Source organism: Ixodes scapularis, unplaced genomic scaffold (assembly GCF_016920785.2).
Source record: "Ixodes scapularis isolate PalLabHiFi unplaced genomic scaffold, ASM1692078v2 PGA_scaffold10__122_contigs__length_95168666, whole genome shotgun sequence".
Taxonomy (NCBI): domain Eukaryota; kingdom Metazoa; phylum Arthropoda; class Arachnida; order Ixodida; family Ixodidae; genus Ixodes; species Ixodes scapularis.
In genome coordinates this window covers 3,890,893-3,909,574 of record NW_024609836.1, presented here as the reverse complement: position 1 = coordinate 3,909,574, position 18,682 = coordinate 3,890,893, and the positions used below count along the sequence as shown (strand labels likewise).

The window sequence follows — 18,682 nt, the reverse complement described above, 5'->3', positions numbered from 1 at the left end:
CGCGAGCTCCTTGCTCAGGGCACATCTCGGCGGCACAAGCTCGTGCGTTAAGAGTAGCTCCCAACGCTATGAGCTCGCGCTTCTAGCCTTGTCTGCGGTACAACATAAGGTGAAACGGAGTATAGATCGAAACGAGCAGAAGTAGGGATTGAACCCAGGATTCCAGGGTTCTGCAGCGCGAGCTTTCGCACCGCGTGCTCCGAGCTGGTGTGCGCGAGCCCACTTGGCCACTCGCACGGTGGCCACTCGCCACAACGAAACATCATGGAGTGTGTGGAGGACGAGCTGGAGGGCGATGTCCGCGATGTTGGACAGTGAAAGCGCGTGATTGGGCTACTTTTCTCCGTGAGAGCCCAACGCCTTTCAGATGAGAGGCAGCTGGACCTGGATGCCGACGCACAGGCAAGAATTTCAAGTGACATCGATCAGCAGCTGCAGGCCAATGCCTTCACCATAGCCGCTCTCATGACCGACGACCTACCCGTGATCAGCCGAGAACGGTGGACTTCCAGAGGAACGAACGGTGGTTCGAAGACACTTCGCCCCATTTGGGCGAGTTCCATTTCAAGCAAGCCTTTCGCGTCTCTCCTGCCATCTTCAGATTCCTGGTAGAGTCTCGCAGGTGCCTCCTGGCCGTCGCTGGCCGTCGCGCAGGGGCCAAGGCTGGAAACTAGATTAGCCGCTTGTTTTTCTAAAATGTACTACTTTCCTGCCAACAAAAAACAAGTGCGCATCTAATATTACTCCTATAAAAATAATACTCATTTTGCGCAGCGATAATTTCTTGTATTATTTTTACTCCTTGAACACTGCTATCAAGATTACACACTCGGTCTACCGAAACGAGCGTAGTGTGCTCCCCGAACTCACTTCATTGGAAGTGTGTTCTTCGGGCAGGGTTGGGGATTGAGCTCAGGATCACTGGGTTCTCCAGCGCGAGCTTTCTCTCCAGGTACTCCGATCTGATGGGCGCTAGCCCACTCGGCCACCGATACCCTTTAATAAAGACACGTTAAAAAAATTAGACTTTTACAATTCTCTGTGATGCCGAATTGGAGCGCACCTCTTGAGAGGAGGGAGGAAGGGTACGAAGGGGAGGGTATGCAGCTGCTCCCCCTCCGTACCGTCCTATCCTCCTCTCCTATTCCCATCCCACTTAGCGTAAAAAATTTGCTAAATTTCCCGCTAAATTTAGCCGGGAAATTTTCCCGCTGAATTGACGTGTGACGTCACATGACACGTCATCTGAAATTTTAAATGTGACGTCAAACGGGTAAAATTTTTCCTCTAAATTTAGCGGAAAAATTTTCCGCCAAACTTAGCAAAAACTTTTACCGCAAAATTTATCGGGAAAACTTTACCCTCGTGACGTCACACGAGACGACACACGTGACGTCACGTGTGACGTCATTTTGGGAAACAGCCCTTAATGCAACGCGCAGTTACGCCGACGCCGCTTAAAGGGCCATACGCACATTCGCGTTTGAACGCGTTTGAGTGCGTTGCGGAGTACTTGCGGCCAGGCGCGGTCGCTTGCGGAGCGACGCGCGCCTTCCCGGAACGCTCGGTAGCGCGACGCAAGCGAGTAGAGGCTCGCTCAACTTTCCGAAGCGTTGCGGTGCGTTCGGGTGCGTTCGACCAATCAGAAGCCGAAAGAGGAGAGAAGGTGACGTGTTCGCTCGCCCCACCCGGCCAACTCGGCGAGACGTATCCGGTTCGCCGGTCGCACTGCTTGCTTTTTCGTTTTGGGGAGCGGTGGGGACTGTATTTTCCAAGGCTGCGATGGTTCAAGCTTAACAAAACGTCGGAGAAGCCGGCGAGATTCTCCCAAGATCGAACACTTCGACGCTGTCGCCGTGCGCCGCCATGTTGCCTTGGATTTCGCTTACTATTGGTGACCCACTAGCGACGATAGCGCGTTCTTATTGGCTCTTGACTGCGGTTGACTGCGTGTCAACGCAAATGTGCGTACAAGTTTGGCGCAAGCGGTCTTCGCAACGCAACGCGTCCGCTTGCCGCTACGGAACGCACCGCGCTTAAACGCGAATGTGCGTATGGGCCTTAACTCAGAAAGGGGTGCCTACGAGCTGTGCTATAAAACAACGTTGCATTAATGAACGATTTTTACGCCAATTGGATGATTCTGATCGATCATCGCAAGCCAATAAATATAAAGACGAAGCATATCCAACTTTGGCGTTCCGCTTCGTTCCACGGAAGCCTACGAGGAGGCCCTGACACTTCCTAATCAGATCATAATTATCGCGTTGTCTCGAATAATTACATGCTGAAACAAAAGTAGACTATCATTCTCTGCTAACCAAGACAGCCATAAATGACTGACTTTGTCGTCGTCTTTTATCAATTCACCACTGCGCTAATCTTGATTCAGGTAAGCCTGAACTCCAAGTCCACCCCACTACTTTTTTTTGGAATGCCACTCTTCTACATACGTGTCTTTTTCACGAATTTTTTTTTATTTATAAAATAAAACTTACGCAACGCTTTTGATTTCTGTGTTGTTTATGTTTTACTGTTGAAACACTCCTACTGATTCCACGCGCTCGATCGAGCGAAGTGAGTTCGTCAAACTCACTCCAAGCGAAGTGTGTTCCTCAGGAAGGAGCCGTGTGGCACACTACAGAGATGACACTAAGGGCGAAGTGCACTCGCTTGTAGTGACACTAAACTAGCACGTCTGACAGGGGTATTAGTTTTCCTAAAGGTGACAACATATTTGGTTCATTAATTCAATCCACACCCCTGCCCATTTTTTTTTTTTTTTTTTGTGGATAAGCGCTGTGCCTTTTTGTGGTCTGAAACTTCTACTATGTGGTGCATGATAAAGACGCCAAGCTAACAATCGTGCTGAACTGGCTAAATTTGTCTTCTGCGATGAACACACCCGACGCCCTCCTATTGCGATGATCAGTTCCCCCTGTTTAAACGTACACATAGGACGTATGTTCTAGTCAAGGCTGAGTGACTGAAGACCTAGTACAGATATGGTAATCATAAGATCACTCGATCAATCGAACACCCCTCGACGCCTTTCCAAAGGGACCACAAACGGCGTATCATACACCATCACGCAGTGTACAAACGAGCGTGCGCCTTTGGGCGTGCCAGTGCTGAAGCCAGATTCGCGTAAGGTGAAGCGTCTGCACATGCGCAGTGCCAGCAGCAGCGCCACCGCATAGCCGTGACGGTGTACACTCTATAGAAACCTAAAGAGATTTTTTGAAAATTATAGAGAGAAAAACACTAACTCTTCCTGAGGATGCTACCATAGGCTGCGTTTATTTAAGAGAGGGCCACTAAAAATCCATTCACTTAATCCTGCAAGTAAACATAAAACACTTACCTCGTGAATTTTTTTCGTCATTTTAGCTTCGGCGATTGGGAAAGACTTATACCTTTCTAAAAAAAAATGTACTCGAAAATACATTTCATGTGACGACCGAAATGATAATGCTCTGATGTAGGAGAGCCCGGATTAGTATATTTTCGCCGATTGAAGTATGGGAGTAATCCGTTACCACAGAAACAGCGTAGAGAACGAACGAGGGAACGACAGCTACTAATAGCCATTAGACATCACGATATTGAACATGCTACTGCATTCAGCATAAACTATCTGCACTCTGTACTATGTACTATCTCCACTATGTACCACGTAACCTAAGCGGGATTCACGCTGCAAATATGTATTACAGAAGGCAGTTTGCAGACACTGCCTTAGCAGTGTTTCTCCCATGACCGCCTATCTTTTATTTTTTTTACCATCGTGGCAGAACCTTCCACGATGTTAAAAAAATAAAAGATAGGCGGAATTTTTCGAAGCATGCGCATGAATGAAACAAACATGCTCCGAATATGCTTGAGGCGTGTCCTCAAGTAGTATTGTAATCATACCTTGCGCGAACACTGCGTATTTTGTATGATGTATGACAGCGGCTTAAATGTCCGAGAGCTTGTATTCAACATGTGTTCAGCTGAGGTCATTTGCGTCTCAAAAAAGTAAGGCGCCGTTACTCGACAGTGGCTCCAGTGAACCCCGCATAGCATTATCACCATATAACGTCGTCGAACTATATGGTGTCTGAAGTCGCCATGCTCGATCTAAAATGGACCGTAAGAATCGACGCCTGCACGAAGCAATCTAAAGTTTTAGTCAATGGTGTATTTCACAGATTTGTCTTTGCTTGTAATATTTCAAAGCGCAGCTCCATTTATGTAAATAATGGGGCCAAAAAGCTTTCCAGGGTCAACGGCCGGCGGCGACGCAGACGTCTGAGTCGAGTGGTGGGGTGCGTTCGGCGCACGTATTGATATATGGCGCGACCTGCTTATCGAAAGTGCTCGCGATGATTATAATTTACTAAAACGAAGATTTTTTTTTTTTGTAGTGTACCTTTGGTTTAAAGAAATCGAAACAATAAAGAAAAACTTGAAGTTAAGAAAAAAAATACCGCGGTTGCATAACGACGGCGTCCTTGCTGCCGACGAATTTCGCCAGCGTGTCGTCTGCTTTCTTTCGCTGGTCGGCTACACCTTCCGACGCTACTCCCGACGCCATCTATTAATACGTGCGCCAAACGCGCCTCGTCGCTTGACTCAGTCGCCCACGTCGCCGGCCGCATTTGACCCTGGGAAGTTTTTTGGTCCTATGTCCTAAGGGAGCTGCGCTTAGTAATTTTACACAAAAACAAAATCAAAACGGACCTGTGAAATGCGGCATTGACGGAAAGTTTAGTTTCCTTCATGCTGGCGTCGATTTTTACGGTCCGTTTTAGATCCAGCCTGGTGACTTCAGGCACCCTATGCACTGAAGCAAACCCAGCACTTGGGAGCAACACCGACGCCAAACGCGCCCATCTAGAATTCTAGATATTGGCAGAACACGAGGCCCAGCTGAACGCTGACTCCGCCATTTGTCCAATCAGTTTCTGCGGTCGATCCTGCTGTTATGACGTGAATGTTCGGTAGTAAAGACTTTGGTTATTTTATACGGTGTTGCTAGTGTGCGATTAACATCAAATTAGTACGCAGGGTGTACATTTTCATTTTGAAAACATAAAAAAAAGACTGTGGTGAAGGTTTGACGAGTGCCGTCTTCATCATGGATTTATCAGGTTCGGTGGACACCAGACAGTGGATAATCGCCGTGGCAAGTTGACTAATTGACTTAAGTCTGAAAAATAACTTTTGAATGATTGATTTTAGGGGTTGTGGTGAAATTGGAGTCTCTACGGCAATTTCAACTGGAGGCAACCAAAATTAAAACGATTAGCTGTCGTCAGATATGTCGGTATATAGCCATGTCTTGGTTAAGCATATCACATCAGAAAAAAACGTACACTGTTAAAAAAAGTGCCGTTATATTACAGAACCGTACTGCGCTAACTCATGATGCCAGACATTATCTGTAACCCTCCGTAATACCACCAAAGCCGTAGCTGACAGTTCGCATTATCATTTCTGTACAGCACACATACAGCAATAGAAGCGCAGTACGCAAGTACAGGACTAAAGCCGCAAACTTAGCTCGAGGTATCCAAGCCGTCGAGTGTTCAGACGGTATTGAAGGCGTAAGGGAAGGGTACGGTTTCAGTTCCGTATTTTCATACTGCACTTCCATTGCCGTATTGCGACGGTAACAGTTCAGTTACCGTACCCTTCCCTTACGCCTTCAATACCGTCGGAACGCTTGACGGCTTGCATACCTCAAGTATAGTTTGCAGCTTTAATCCCGTACTTGCGTACTGCACTTCTATCTCTGTGTGCTCGCTGTACGGTAACAATAATGTGAACTCTCAGCTACGGCCTGGGTAGTATTACGGAGAGTTACAGATAACGTCTGGCATCATGAGTTAGCGCAGTACAGTTCCGTAATATAACGACACATCCTGAGTAACAAGTGTAGTGTGTCTGAAAAAAGGGACAAGACAAAACGGAGGCAGTTTTGAAATTGAAGAACTATATTGTAAACCGTAAAAGAACATAATTATAAAGAAGCCTTCATGGCATCCGATCGATCATCAGATGAGCTGAAAATAAAACAAATTCATATTCAGATGATTGAAAAGGCTACGGGAGGACCACAACCACTTGCACAAATTGCAGAGGCGCACGCATATGAAGTCACAAAAACCTGTACAGCGGGGCTCCCAAGCTCACAGAGCGATGCCCTAAGCCTCTGGTAGCAGCGCACAAAAACACAAGGACAAAGGGAGGAAATGCACGAGGCGAGCGCTGAACTTCAACTAAATGTTTAATGAAAAGGAAACACCGAAGTCCTGTGCATTCGTCCCTTTGTCCGTGTGTTTTTGCATGCTGCTACCAGTTGTAATCATGCACCAACTCGCCTCTGCATTGCCACATTGAGCAACTCAGCACCATGACAGATCAAGGTTCCTGCCCTCGACCCCTGTGAATGCATTGTCGTGCCGCTATTTGCTTTTTTTTTTAATACAAACAAGACTGGAAACCTTTTGATACCACATCGTACACATGCCAAATCAAATATGTACTCACACTGTTCCATTTTTTCTCGAAAGCAGCAAGATCTGTGGCGGCTTTGATTGCTCTTGCCCGAGCTCTTTTCGACCTCCTGGCCTCCTGTCGTGACCCATCATGTTGTTTGATACCAACTTGGTATCTGAAACAAAAAGCAGATTGGCCCATAAGTATTTGGTCAGAAACCAGACAAGTGAAAAAAAATTGCAGTGAAGGATTTGGGATCAGTACTTGCTGATATTTTACATGCACAACTAATGTCGAATGCCCCAAGCTTTGCCACCAGTGACATAGGTGCACAGTTCAAAAGTATAAGTGTGTTGAAGGTTCCTAAAATAACAATTCAGCCATAACAAGCTGAGCAAAACCTACATTTAAGCCAGCAGACTGTGCACTTAAAGAAAATATGTCAAGGTACAAATTCATGCCTAGATTTTGAGGAAAATAAAACAATGACGGAACAACAACAAAACAATTGTAATAATGTGACACTTTTCTGCAAGAGGAGAAAATCTGGCACTCAAGGCTTCCGTCACTCAGATGCGATGGGGATACAGAACTCGGAATATTTCAGAAGTTATAAGCCCCATGTGGCACATCTTAAGGGGTAGGATTCATATAATGTAACTTTTAGACCTACAAAACACTCAAAACATGTTGATATAAAAAGATATTGAACAGACAGCGATATAATTGATTTGAGTCATTTGGGAGAAGCTTTGGAAGCAAAGAAAAGTAAATTTTATAGCAGCGACATAAACAGAAGAACAAGTACATACTTCGCGCTTATTTCTTTTATTACAATACAGCATTAAAATTTGTCTGTTGTCCTACACAGTCACAAAGCAATTCCTCCTCTGCATTTCTACTCGTAATTAAGCAAGCACTCATTTGCATAATTAGTATTGCAGACAGTTGAATGACCTAAAATACTCAACTAGCTGTTAATGATTGCTTAAAAGCACCAGACATGGCAAAAGGAATGTTGTAAGAGAAGCATTCTCTTTTTTTAGGAAGCCACATTTTGGCCAGCCACTGTCGAAAGAACATACGATTGATAAACATGTATAAAGACGAGAAAAAGGTATTCAGGTACAAAATCAAACGTGAACCACATGCTACTAAAACATGCAGAAATAAAGCTTCAAAAAGTTGTGAAAAGGTTGTATATCAGTCAAATTTAGTTATGAATTAGAGATCATCTGCACATATCACTTCTAGACACTTTTAGAGTGATACAGAATAGTGTGGTGCAGTAAAGAAACTCTTACATAAATAATTAGCTGAGTATATTAAACATATTTTGAGGCTCCAATTTGTTTCCAGCCAAAAATAATTTAATGATGTATACTGCTTATGACTCTGCCTTCGAACTGAAGGCCAAATAGAAGTAATAAGTAAATGACACATTCAGTCAAGATAAAACAATTGGAATAGTAGATATATTGACATATTTATTTGTGATTTCTGGGATAGGATCAAACATAGTCACATTGTAACATTAGGTGAAATTTTTAAATCGAATTATTATGCAAGATATAAAAATTTTTAAAGTAACTGAAAGAGTGTGTTGATAAAATTCTCAGACCACAGAAAGAATAAAACATACCCGGACGAAGGACAACAAACATTTTTTTTTAATTAACAACATGAATGAGCTTAAAAGCACTTACTTCAATTCAGACCGCCAAGGAAATTGAGAGAAAGGGAGGCAGAAAGAGAGAAAGGTAAGTGTCAAAAATTGTAAGGAAGGAAATAAGAAAAAGAGTGAAGTAACAACATGAGTTACAATTCTAACTTTACACTTTCCTTTTTATCTTCCTGCCTCCCTTTCTCTCCATTTTCTTGGCAGTCTGAATTGTACGGAGTGCTCCTAAGTTCATTCCTGTTGTTCTTAGTTGAAAGAAATGTTTGTCGTCTCCTTCGTCCCGAGCACGTTTTATTCGTTCTGTGGTCCGTGAATAAAACATCCTATTGCGGTTTAATAATGGACTCTGAAACTGAGCTTGGAAATGTGGGTAGCCAGTGACAAATTAAAGGACAACTCTACACAATTTAGAAAATTTCAAGATAGTGGATGACCTTACTTGGAAAAGCACTCATGAACAACTCTACATTGTTTCACGAAAAGTAGAATATTGTTTGTGCAACTTTGCTATTTATAACTCAAGTCGCAAATTGAAACCGAAACTTCGGCAAAGGGTGAGCAGCGACGTCAGTTGCATGCCCACTCATGTCCATGGCAGATGCATGATTACGTGAATTACCCCACTCACTGGGTCAACTCTAGGTAGTGTCTGAACCGACTGGACATGTGTTGGCGTTGAGAGAGAAAAAAGCCGGTGTATACAACAGACATCAACATGACGTCACATCTGAAGGAAGTGCCACTGATGGCTAGCCTGCACATCGCTCGCTAAAATTAGCAGATTAGCGCTTGTCAAACTTTGAGGGTCCAATTTAATATACAGAAAGATTTTAGTTGTAGCCTTCCTAGATGATTATAAAGAGAACTAATCGTTTTCTCAGCCAAAATTCAGTAGAGTTGCTCTTTATTGCCTCTCTTAGGCTCAAAATTATGAAGGAAATAAACCATATCTCTGAATGAACTCAAGTGTGGTTCCCGCACCTTTGGCATACTGAATGTTTAAACAATAATAAAGGGCGAAAAGGAGCTCCACAACTTGCAGAAAGCCCACATCTTCCACCATCACCTCATGGTCCACAAACAGCTGGCAGCTGCATTCGAAAAGTGAGCGGCCTAGAAAAGAAACAAGCGATCAATGTAATTAATGCGGAGAAAATGTTAGTATCAGATGTATCGACCTATCTAGTCAAGTAACCAGAAAAGTCATGCGACCGACACCACTACGCCGGCTTTTTCTCTAATAGGGCTTTTAACGCTCACGCATTAAATGAAGAAAAAAATACTATCGTCATATTCGCATCTGGAAACTTCTATAGAGGTATTACCAGCAGGAACACTGAATAGGTAGGCACACTGATATAGGATTGTGACGCATATCTGAGATCTGAGACTGAGATGCATCACAATCACAGATAAGGCACACCTTATATGCCAAGCCAAATAAGGGTCGCACTAAATAGTGTTGAGCAACCATACCCAGTAATGACATCAAGTTATGCAAAGTGCTCCTGAAGGCTTGAACAAAAGAAAAAAATTTGTAAATGAGCATGCAGAATCAAACACTTTTTGTTGAGTTTGTGAACAGAATCAGTAGCATGGAAGTCTGATGCCAACGTGCGATGCCAGTCGTCGGTTTCGTTTAAATTGCTTTTGCTAGAAATTAAATGACCGGAGACCGCATGCGACCACACATTCTACGAGCAGAAAATTTGGCTGTTGGGGTTTGACAAGACACAGAATGCAGGCCCAAACAATCAAATGCCTCACAGGCACCTGCTGTTTGGGCTGTATGCCGTTTTGTGGCACCTGCACTCACAAACCAAAATAAAAACTTCTCTTTTTCTTGCTGGATCAATCAAACATTGATTGTCGAAGTATGGTATAATACCAGGACATGTGCTTTACATTGGTGCTTGACAAGGCTGCCGAAACCAAACGATGTGGTCGTCCATCTAGCTCTGGTCAAAATCGGCACATCACCCTTTGGTTACACCACTGCAGTATTCCAGCACTCTAGTTACACCACTACAGTATTCCACTACAATTGAGTCACTAGGAGTCATCTGCACTGACCCCTCTTCTCTCTCTCACTCTCAAAATGGCACTACCCACGATAAAACGGTCTAGGTTGTTGTTCCAGAATTCAACACAAATTAAAAAAGAAAGCACCTTCAAAAATACAAAGCATGCAAGGAAAAGACACGTGAAGCTCACCCAGTGCAACAATTACAGGAGAAGCGGGCAGACTGCTACGAAACTCTTGTGATTTCTGTTGTCACCTAAGAAAAGTCAGAAAACATGTGTGGTTAATTGAGAAATGCACGAAATGCTAGTGAAGGTACCATACATCTATGGGTCTATATTTATTCCCACAGAATGTAGAACTGTGGGACACGAGCAAGACGACGCAAGGCGGATCGCAAAGAATGATGCCCGAAGAACTTATCGTGGCCGGCGACTTTACCGCAGATGCAGGAATATGGGGATACGAGCGAGACAGTGACAGAGAGTGCAATGTCTTAACACCCACCAAGCAGGCCAATCTATGAATTCTCAAAGAAAAACAGACTGCCATTCGCATTGGCAAACGTCGCACTGAGAACGACACCACAACAGACTTGACATGGGCCATACACAACATCCAAGCCCGAGGGCGAACTGCTCCGACGCCTTGGGAAGCAAGCACCTACCCGTCGAAATAGAATTAATGACAGAAAGACACCGCAACACTAAATGACAAATCAGCTTCATTAACCTAGCACCTGAAAAAGTGTCTAGGTGAGCGAATAATGAAAGCCACATCCACTCAGAAGTACCAAGCCAAACAAGACGACCCAGACCCCGACCTTCATCTCCTCAACTTGTGTGCTATCAGACTGCAAGCCCAACAATGTTACAGGAGAAATAAGGACTGAAAACTCCAAGCCAATTTCAATGCAACCACGGTGAAGATAAAAAAATACACCCAGAAGCTCCGTAAACAACTGAGGTGCAAGCTCCGAGATAACACACGAGTGTGGGGCACATTCAAAGGACTCTGGCAGGAAGGCCGACAACTTTAAATCCAGGAGTCAAAGAAAGAATAAAAACACTTAGGGACAAGGACAGACAGCACAGTTCTTTCAACTAGCAACACACATTTACTGGTGTCTCCTTCAATAGTGCTATCTCCTTCCTAACGTTTGAGACTAAAGAGGAAGATGTGGAAATTATTATTACTACACCCGGAAAAAAAGAACAACACAAATTCACACCCAATACACTAGAAGATAAAGAAATTCAGAAAGAAAGAAAAAACACTATTGACAAATTGAGATAGAGCGCCCTTTTGGCTAATCCAGCTCTGGTTTCAGGTAGTTCTGAATTCTTTATCTTCTAGTGTATTGGGTGTGAATTTGTGTAGCTTTTTTTTTTTTTCCAGGTGTATATATATTAATTTCCGCATCTTCCTCTTTAGTCTCAAACGTTAGGAAGGAGATAGCACTATTGAAGGAGACACCAGTAAATGTGTGTTGATAGTTGAAAGAACTGTGCTATCTGTCCTTGTCCCTAAGTGTTTTTAATCTTTCTTTGACTCCTGTATTTTCACCAACACGCTCTTTCATCTTTGTAACTTTAAAGCCACCGCTTCCTGGTACACCAAACCATTCCCAAGGAAATGAAACAGTGCCTGCCGCCGCATGCGAGTTCCTGTCTTCCCTTATCCTTACCATCCTTGGTGACAACAGCGCCGCCTTCATTGAAAAAGGCACAAAGGATCCCCTATTCTCCCAGGAAGCCAAACAACAGGCCCACTGAAAACACCTCATGGCTCTACTCAAAGAAGACTTAGACCCACTCCCAGATGGTAATTATACCAGGTGGGAAGAGGTTCGCCTGAAAAGACAACGGACCCACACCACTATGGTTTCCAAGGAAACAGCAAAATGTAACACCCACAAGAAGAACATGGTGCATAAGCCGCCATACACAGGAAAAAGACAAGAGCCTATGCGCCCACTGCGAGGTCAGTCTCAGAAGCGCACTCCTGGTACTGCCCACACATGCAAGTCAAGCAACCCCAAACCTTGAAAGAGTCTGTTAATCCCACGGGTATTCGGGAATACCAAAAGGCTATTCTCCATTCACCCCTCACTTATGTGAAAGAGGTTCGTCTCACCCACTTTATTTTCATCTCACCCTTATTTCCTTTAACCCTTCATCCCACCTACAGGAGATAGCGTTTGCTGAGATTAAAGGATGCGGTTCCTGTTATTTTCTCACTAATAAGGACATTTTTAACTACAAACATTTGTTGTCCTAACGCTCAATAACAACTAAAAAAAACAGTGTTAAATAAGCAGCAATGTATCTGCTGATATCTGTCACAAAGCCTCATTGTTACACCAGCGGGACAACGAAGTTGCTAATATTAAAAACAAATGATCCTAACTTAGGAGTCGAAGTGGAAGTACAAACGTTTGTCACTAGTTAATTCTTTAGCATAATTTTTGTGTTAACTCTAACACTCGATCCCAAAAATGCAAAACATCATGTGAACCCATTAGAAGCAAGTGGTGCAAGAGTGGGTGCTCACCGCCGCTCCCCCTTTGGTTTAGTGAAATATTTATGTAGAACATACTATAAGATGACCCAGCCTAGAGTTGCATATCTTCCCATTGCACTCTAATGTGAAGTATAATAAATTGAGTCACCTCAACCAGGAAAAGATTAAGGAAGGTTTGGCTCCTCGTAGAGCAATAGTAATTTCATTTTTTGCGTGCTCATTATCAGCATTGTCGTCAGATACCAAGAAAGCGTTCACAAAGATTTTGCAGACAATTCTTAAAAAGTGGGGGGATGGTCGCTCAGAAAGCTAAACTGCAGAAAGAGTACAAGGCATTGCTCCAATGGTTAAAAATCACTAGGTAGGCGCCTATTTGGACATAGGTGCATGACCGGTATGTTACGGTATACAGGAAGACTGATATAGCTGAAAATTTCAAAAATGAAGAAAAGTTTAGTATTTCCAGATGCATAGTTTCTCAGTGGAATGCTGACTGCCTGTATGAGACTTCCAGGAAGTTCTTTTCAACAAGGTCATGAGGATGTGTCTTTGGAAACAAATAGCCTGGTTATTATGAATGCTACTACCTGATGTAACTGGAAGAGCTCTCCGAGGTTTTCTTTAAAGTAGGATGCAAGCAATGGGAGGAGGCAGACAGCTGCTGCGTTTTGATCTTAGAACTCTGCCTCGGCCTTGTTGATTTTGAGGCTCCACTCGAGCACAGCATCATTTTTGGGGCTTGAACTTAGGAATGTCACGAGGAGGAGGACATTTTTGGGCAGGCTCAATTTTCCAACCAGACAGACACCTGTAAGCCTTAAAAAATTCATGTTATCACTGACTCCTCATATCCAAAATCTTTGTAATCAAAATACCTTTTTGCAAAAAGCAAAATATTGAAGGAAAGAAATCTGCAGGGACCACTGTATGGTGAAAGTAGCAATCATATTCGTCGTTCAAAGCACTTTTTTATGAGCATAATAGTGCATGTTTGTTTTAGGAGTGAGTGACTCTTGCAAAGAACTGAACAGGAGAACAAACTAGATGCCTGGGCCAGCTTGCGAAAGGCAGCGTCTCGGTTGAGACTGCTCAAAGAAAGCGCTGTCAAGGCTAGTGCTAGAGCTTAAACCGAGTCCTAGACGCTCGCGCGCCCGAGCCTTGGCAGCGCTTTCTTTGAGCAGTCTCAACCGAGACGCTGCCTCTCGCAAGCCGGCCCAGGCATCTAGTTTGTTCTCCTTTCTACCTCAAATACTCCAATAAGACAGATGACTTAACTCCAACTATAAGGCAACACATCTTTTTTTTTTTTTTTTCCACTGCTGGCAGCCACTTATTACGGTGCAGTTACCAAATCATTTCTTGCCCGATTTCATTTTCTTTTTTTCTAAACACACGACGCCCTTCGTGCACCCTGCTGTGCTGAGACCGTTTCTTCTCTGAACAGAGCTGCGCCGCGGCAAAATGTTAAGGCGGAAACACATTTGCAAGAAAAGAAACCGAATATAGAACGGAAAACGGAGGGTGCAAAAATTGTTGCACGCAAATTTGGAAGACAAGTTACACGAGAAGAATGATCCCGCGCAAAAGGCAACGTCCTCCGCAGTAAAATTAACGCAAACAACACCAAACGTGCATTCTTGATATATATATATATATATATATATATGACTCCTTGATTAGGACTTGACAGAATCATCGGATAAAAAGAGACTGGCTGTATCAGCTTTGGTTTTCGAAGCAACCGAGGGCTTCACGCACCGGTAAAAAGACTGCTATTACAACAGATGAAGTAAACAGAAGCAACGTGCGGAAACCAGTGTACGTATGCCAACGGTCACGACATCCTTCTACAGCCACACGCTTGCCTCGTTCTTATTCACGAAGTTCCTGGTAGATTAATTCCTTCTTACATGCATGGAGTCAGCCACAATCGGCACTCGATGTTTAGTTGAGATTGAGATGTGCACCGACACAAGCATCGGCCGACGTACAATCGGGAGCAAAAGTTTGCGGGGCACGGGAGCGCCTGTCGAAAAGACTGGCTGCGCCTTCTCACGGCACGTTGCTGCTCCAAGACTCACGCTATGCGCACGCGCTTCCTTTCTTGTTCGCGGTCATGCTTTTTTCGCTCGCTTCCGTTCGACACGCACGATATATAACTGGGACTGGCGCAAGGTGCCGCGAAATGTTATCTGAAGCATGCGCGAGTTTCGTCACCCATCACGGTGGCTGAGGCAGACGCGCGGCGTGATAGCTGTCATAGCGGCACCTTGCGCCGGTCCCTGGTTATCTCGTGCACGTCGGGCGGAAGCGAGCGAAAAAGTCATGGCTTCGAGCACGAAAGGAAGCACATTCTCGAAGCGTGAATCTTGAGAGCGGCCGCGCGCCGCAACCAGTCTTTTCGGCTGACGCTCCCGCGCCCCGCAAACTTTTACCGCCGACTGTACACGAGCAAACTCACCGCGATCTTGCTTTGCCCGAATGCCACAACACAGCGAACAGTCCACATAATTTTCAGCCTCCGCAGTGCTCCGCAGATCGGCGAAAATCAGTCTTCGTACAAAGCTGATCAAAAACCGCGGAAACACTCAACCAGCCTCGGCGGCTGCTGCGCCATAGCGTAGAAAACCCGGAGAGGGAAGGAACGGACGGAACTCCCGAAGTAACGTTGCGACATCGCTCCGTCCCCCTCCGGGTTTCCCCGCCGAAAAAAAAAAAAAAAAAAAAGAAGGCAATAGGAGTTGCTGTCTGATTTTCGTTTGCGATTTCTACATACAATTTGGCCGCTTTTCGCAAATGTGTTTCAGTCATGACTCATTACGTAGAGTCCGGCGCCGTCGCTACACGGTAGCGCGCCAAAGAATGGAGAAAACTAAACTCAACGAACTCAACAAAAAAAAAAAAAAAGACCGCGGACTTAAAGGCGTGCTGCAAAGCATTTGAGTACTGGCAGTGTTAGACACGAAGGTCGAGTCGATCAATTTAAAGTTTCCTAAATTCACACAAGTCTGCCGTAACAATATTGCCACCCGCAGAGCCGAGAAGGCAACGCTCGGTCACGGTCTTCTAGAAGATTCCCGGTCATTCTCGCAGCAGACCTAACTTTCCCTCTGCTTTGTTATTCTCGAAAGTGCCAGTTCATCCTCGCCCCGAGAGCGCGACGCTCGAACCTTCCTTGCCGAACTTTCGAGATAGTGACGCACGGTAGATAAGCAACTGCCCGCGACCTTGTCGAGTCAGTCTCAGTCTCGCTAGCGCTCTCTAGTACCGCCGAATCGCCGCCCGCTTTTCTGCTGCCTCGACGCTCTTCCGTTACTTCTTTTTGTTTGGCACAAGTTCGCCCATTAAACCTTTATTTTCAGTTTACTCTTTTCTTTCTCGTCGCCTTAATTCGTGACATTTCTGGTGGAGGTGCGGGGTACAAAACCCGTGCAACGTATACCCCTAGAAGAACTCGGTCAACAAGCCCCATTTCCCGACGACCTTTCGTTGAAGACCCGAAGCACCGTGCCAGCTGCCGTCTTCAAGGGCAAGCTCCTGAATTCGGACCATTCACCGCGAGGACAAGGCAAGCGAAGACGACGATGGCCAACCAGTCGCCGAACCCCGCCGCTCCTGCCGTCGTCTACCTTACCGTCGCTCCTCGTACGCCGACTCCCTTCCACGGCGAGATCCACGAGGACGTTGAAGACTGGATCAAGAACTACGAGCGTGTGGCGCGCCACAACGGATGGACTGCGGAGCAGTGCCTCCAGAACCTCTACTTTTCGTTGGAGGGTACTGCGAGGCACTGGTTGGAGAATCACGAGGCTGCGCTCACGTCGTGGGACGCCTGCGTCACCGAGCTGAAGCGGGCGTTCATGAATCAGCATCGTAGGCAGCGGGCCGAAGACCTTCTCCAGGCGAGGACTCAAGGCCCCAACGAAACGGTCACCAGTTTCGTTGAAGACATCCTCCGCCTGAGCAGCCGCGCCGACCCGGAAGCCACTGACGAGAAAAAGTTGCGCTTCCTTATGAGAGGCGTAAAAAGCGAAATCTTCGGGGGACTTATTCGCAACCCTCCGACGACCGTCGAAGAATTTGTTGCCGAAGCGACAAACATCGAGCGGGCGCTAATGGCCCGAGCGCTGCACTACCATCGGCTCAACGACGTTTCAACTCTGGCATCGGCAAGCTCCGAGTTCAGCACCAGCACCGACGAGCTTCGCGAGATTATCCGTCAAGTCGTTCGCGAAGAACTCAAGAAACTGCTGCCTGCTGCCGACCCCCCGGCGTCGCTGTTCATTGCCGAAGTTGTGAGGGACGAGCTCGAGAGAGCCATCGAACAACGGGCTCCTGTCAACCCCGCTCCGCTCGAGCAACCGACGGTGAGCTACGCCGCCATGGCCCGACGACCGCCACCTGCTGCCCATCAACCTCCAACACCACGACGACGGGACGCACCGGCACAGCCGTACCCCCGACGTCTCGACGATCGACCTCAGTACGTCCGGCAAGAGCAACCGGCGCCCAGGAAGACCGACGTGTGGCGAACGGCCGATCGACGCCCGTTGTGCTACCACTGCGGGGAAGCCGACCACATCTACCGTCGATGCCCCTACCGCCAGCTGGGCCTACGAGGGTTTGCGCCCAACGACCCTCGACCACGTCTTGGGGAGCGACCTCGGGACATCGAGGACTACCTCCGCCGCTCTTCATCACCTGAGTCGTCTCGCCGCCGAGGATTCCGTTCACCATCTCCCCGACGCTCGTCATCGCCCTTCCGCCGGTCTCGCCGAGACAGCCCGTCACCCATCGCTTCCCGTCGGGAAAACTAAGTGCGGCAATGCCGGGAGGTGGTATTGCCGAGGACGAACGACGCCAATATCCTCCACAAACGTCGGAGGGCTCCCCAACTAGCGACGAGACGGTGTCCAATAACCTCGACGTAATCATCGACGGCCACGACGCGAAGGCGCTCATCGACACCGGAGCAGACTATTCGGTTTTAAGTGGGAAGCTCTCTCGCCGCCTACGGAAGGTGATGATGCCGTGGGATGGCCCGAAAATACGAACCGCCGGCGGACATCTCATCACACCAGTGGGAAGGTGTACTGCGCGCGTGGACATCCACGGAGAGACCTGCCCCGTGAAATTCCTCGTCCTCAAAGACTGTTCGAGAGACGTCATCCTTGGCATGGACTTCCTCTGTGAGTACGGTGCGGTGATCGACCTTGGAGCAAACAGGTTGACCCTGCGAAAGCCCGTGCTACCTCCGGAGGAATCCAAAACGTCGCCAGACGCCGTCCGAGTCATTGCGGACCACGTGAACCTGCCGCCACGGTCGAGTGTTCGTGTGCCCGTCGTGACCGACGCAGTTGCCAGCGGGAAAGTCCTTCTGGAAGGCAACGTCCAACTGCTTCTCGGAAGAGGAATAGGCGTCGCAAGGGGCGTAGCAGAGCTGCAGGATGGACGTTGTGTGGTCCTCGTGACGAACTTTCGACCGGAGGCGCAGCATCTCACGAAAGGGGCCACTATAGGACACGTTGAGGAACTTCTGGCCGACGCCGAAATCGCCGCGATCTCCGACGAGCCCTCGCCATGTCAGCCGTCCAGTACAGTGCCGCCACAGCTCGACGTCAACCCCAAGCTCAGCGCCACGGAACGACGACAGCTCGGAGACCTCCTCGCTGAGTTCGGCGACTGCTTTGCGACGACTTCGAGGGTGCGCCAGACCACAGTTGCGAAACACCGCATCATTACCAACGACGACGCGCTCCCTGTGCATCGGCCGCCGTACCGGGTCTCCCCAAAGGAACGAGAGGCCATTCATGAACAAGTACAGGAGATGCTCAACGACGACATCATTCAGCCTTCGAGCAGCCCGTGGGCCTCTCCAGTCGTGCTTGTGAAGAAGAAAGACGGAACGCTTCGATTCTGCGTCGACTACCGGCGGCTCAACGCGGTCACCAAGAAAGACGTGTATCCGC

The 18,682-nt window shown here is 46.8% G+C and overlaps 1 pseudogene; it reads right to left on the bottom strand.

The window, feature by feature from the left end:
• Nucleotides 1-5,994: 5,994 nt before the first annotated feature.
• LOC121834868 lies at nt 5,995-15,221 on the bottom strand (annotated as a pseudogene).
• Between the last annotated feature and the right edge of the window lie 3,461 nt (nt 15,222-18,682).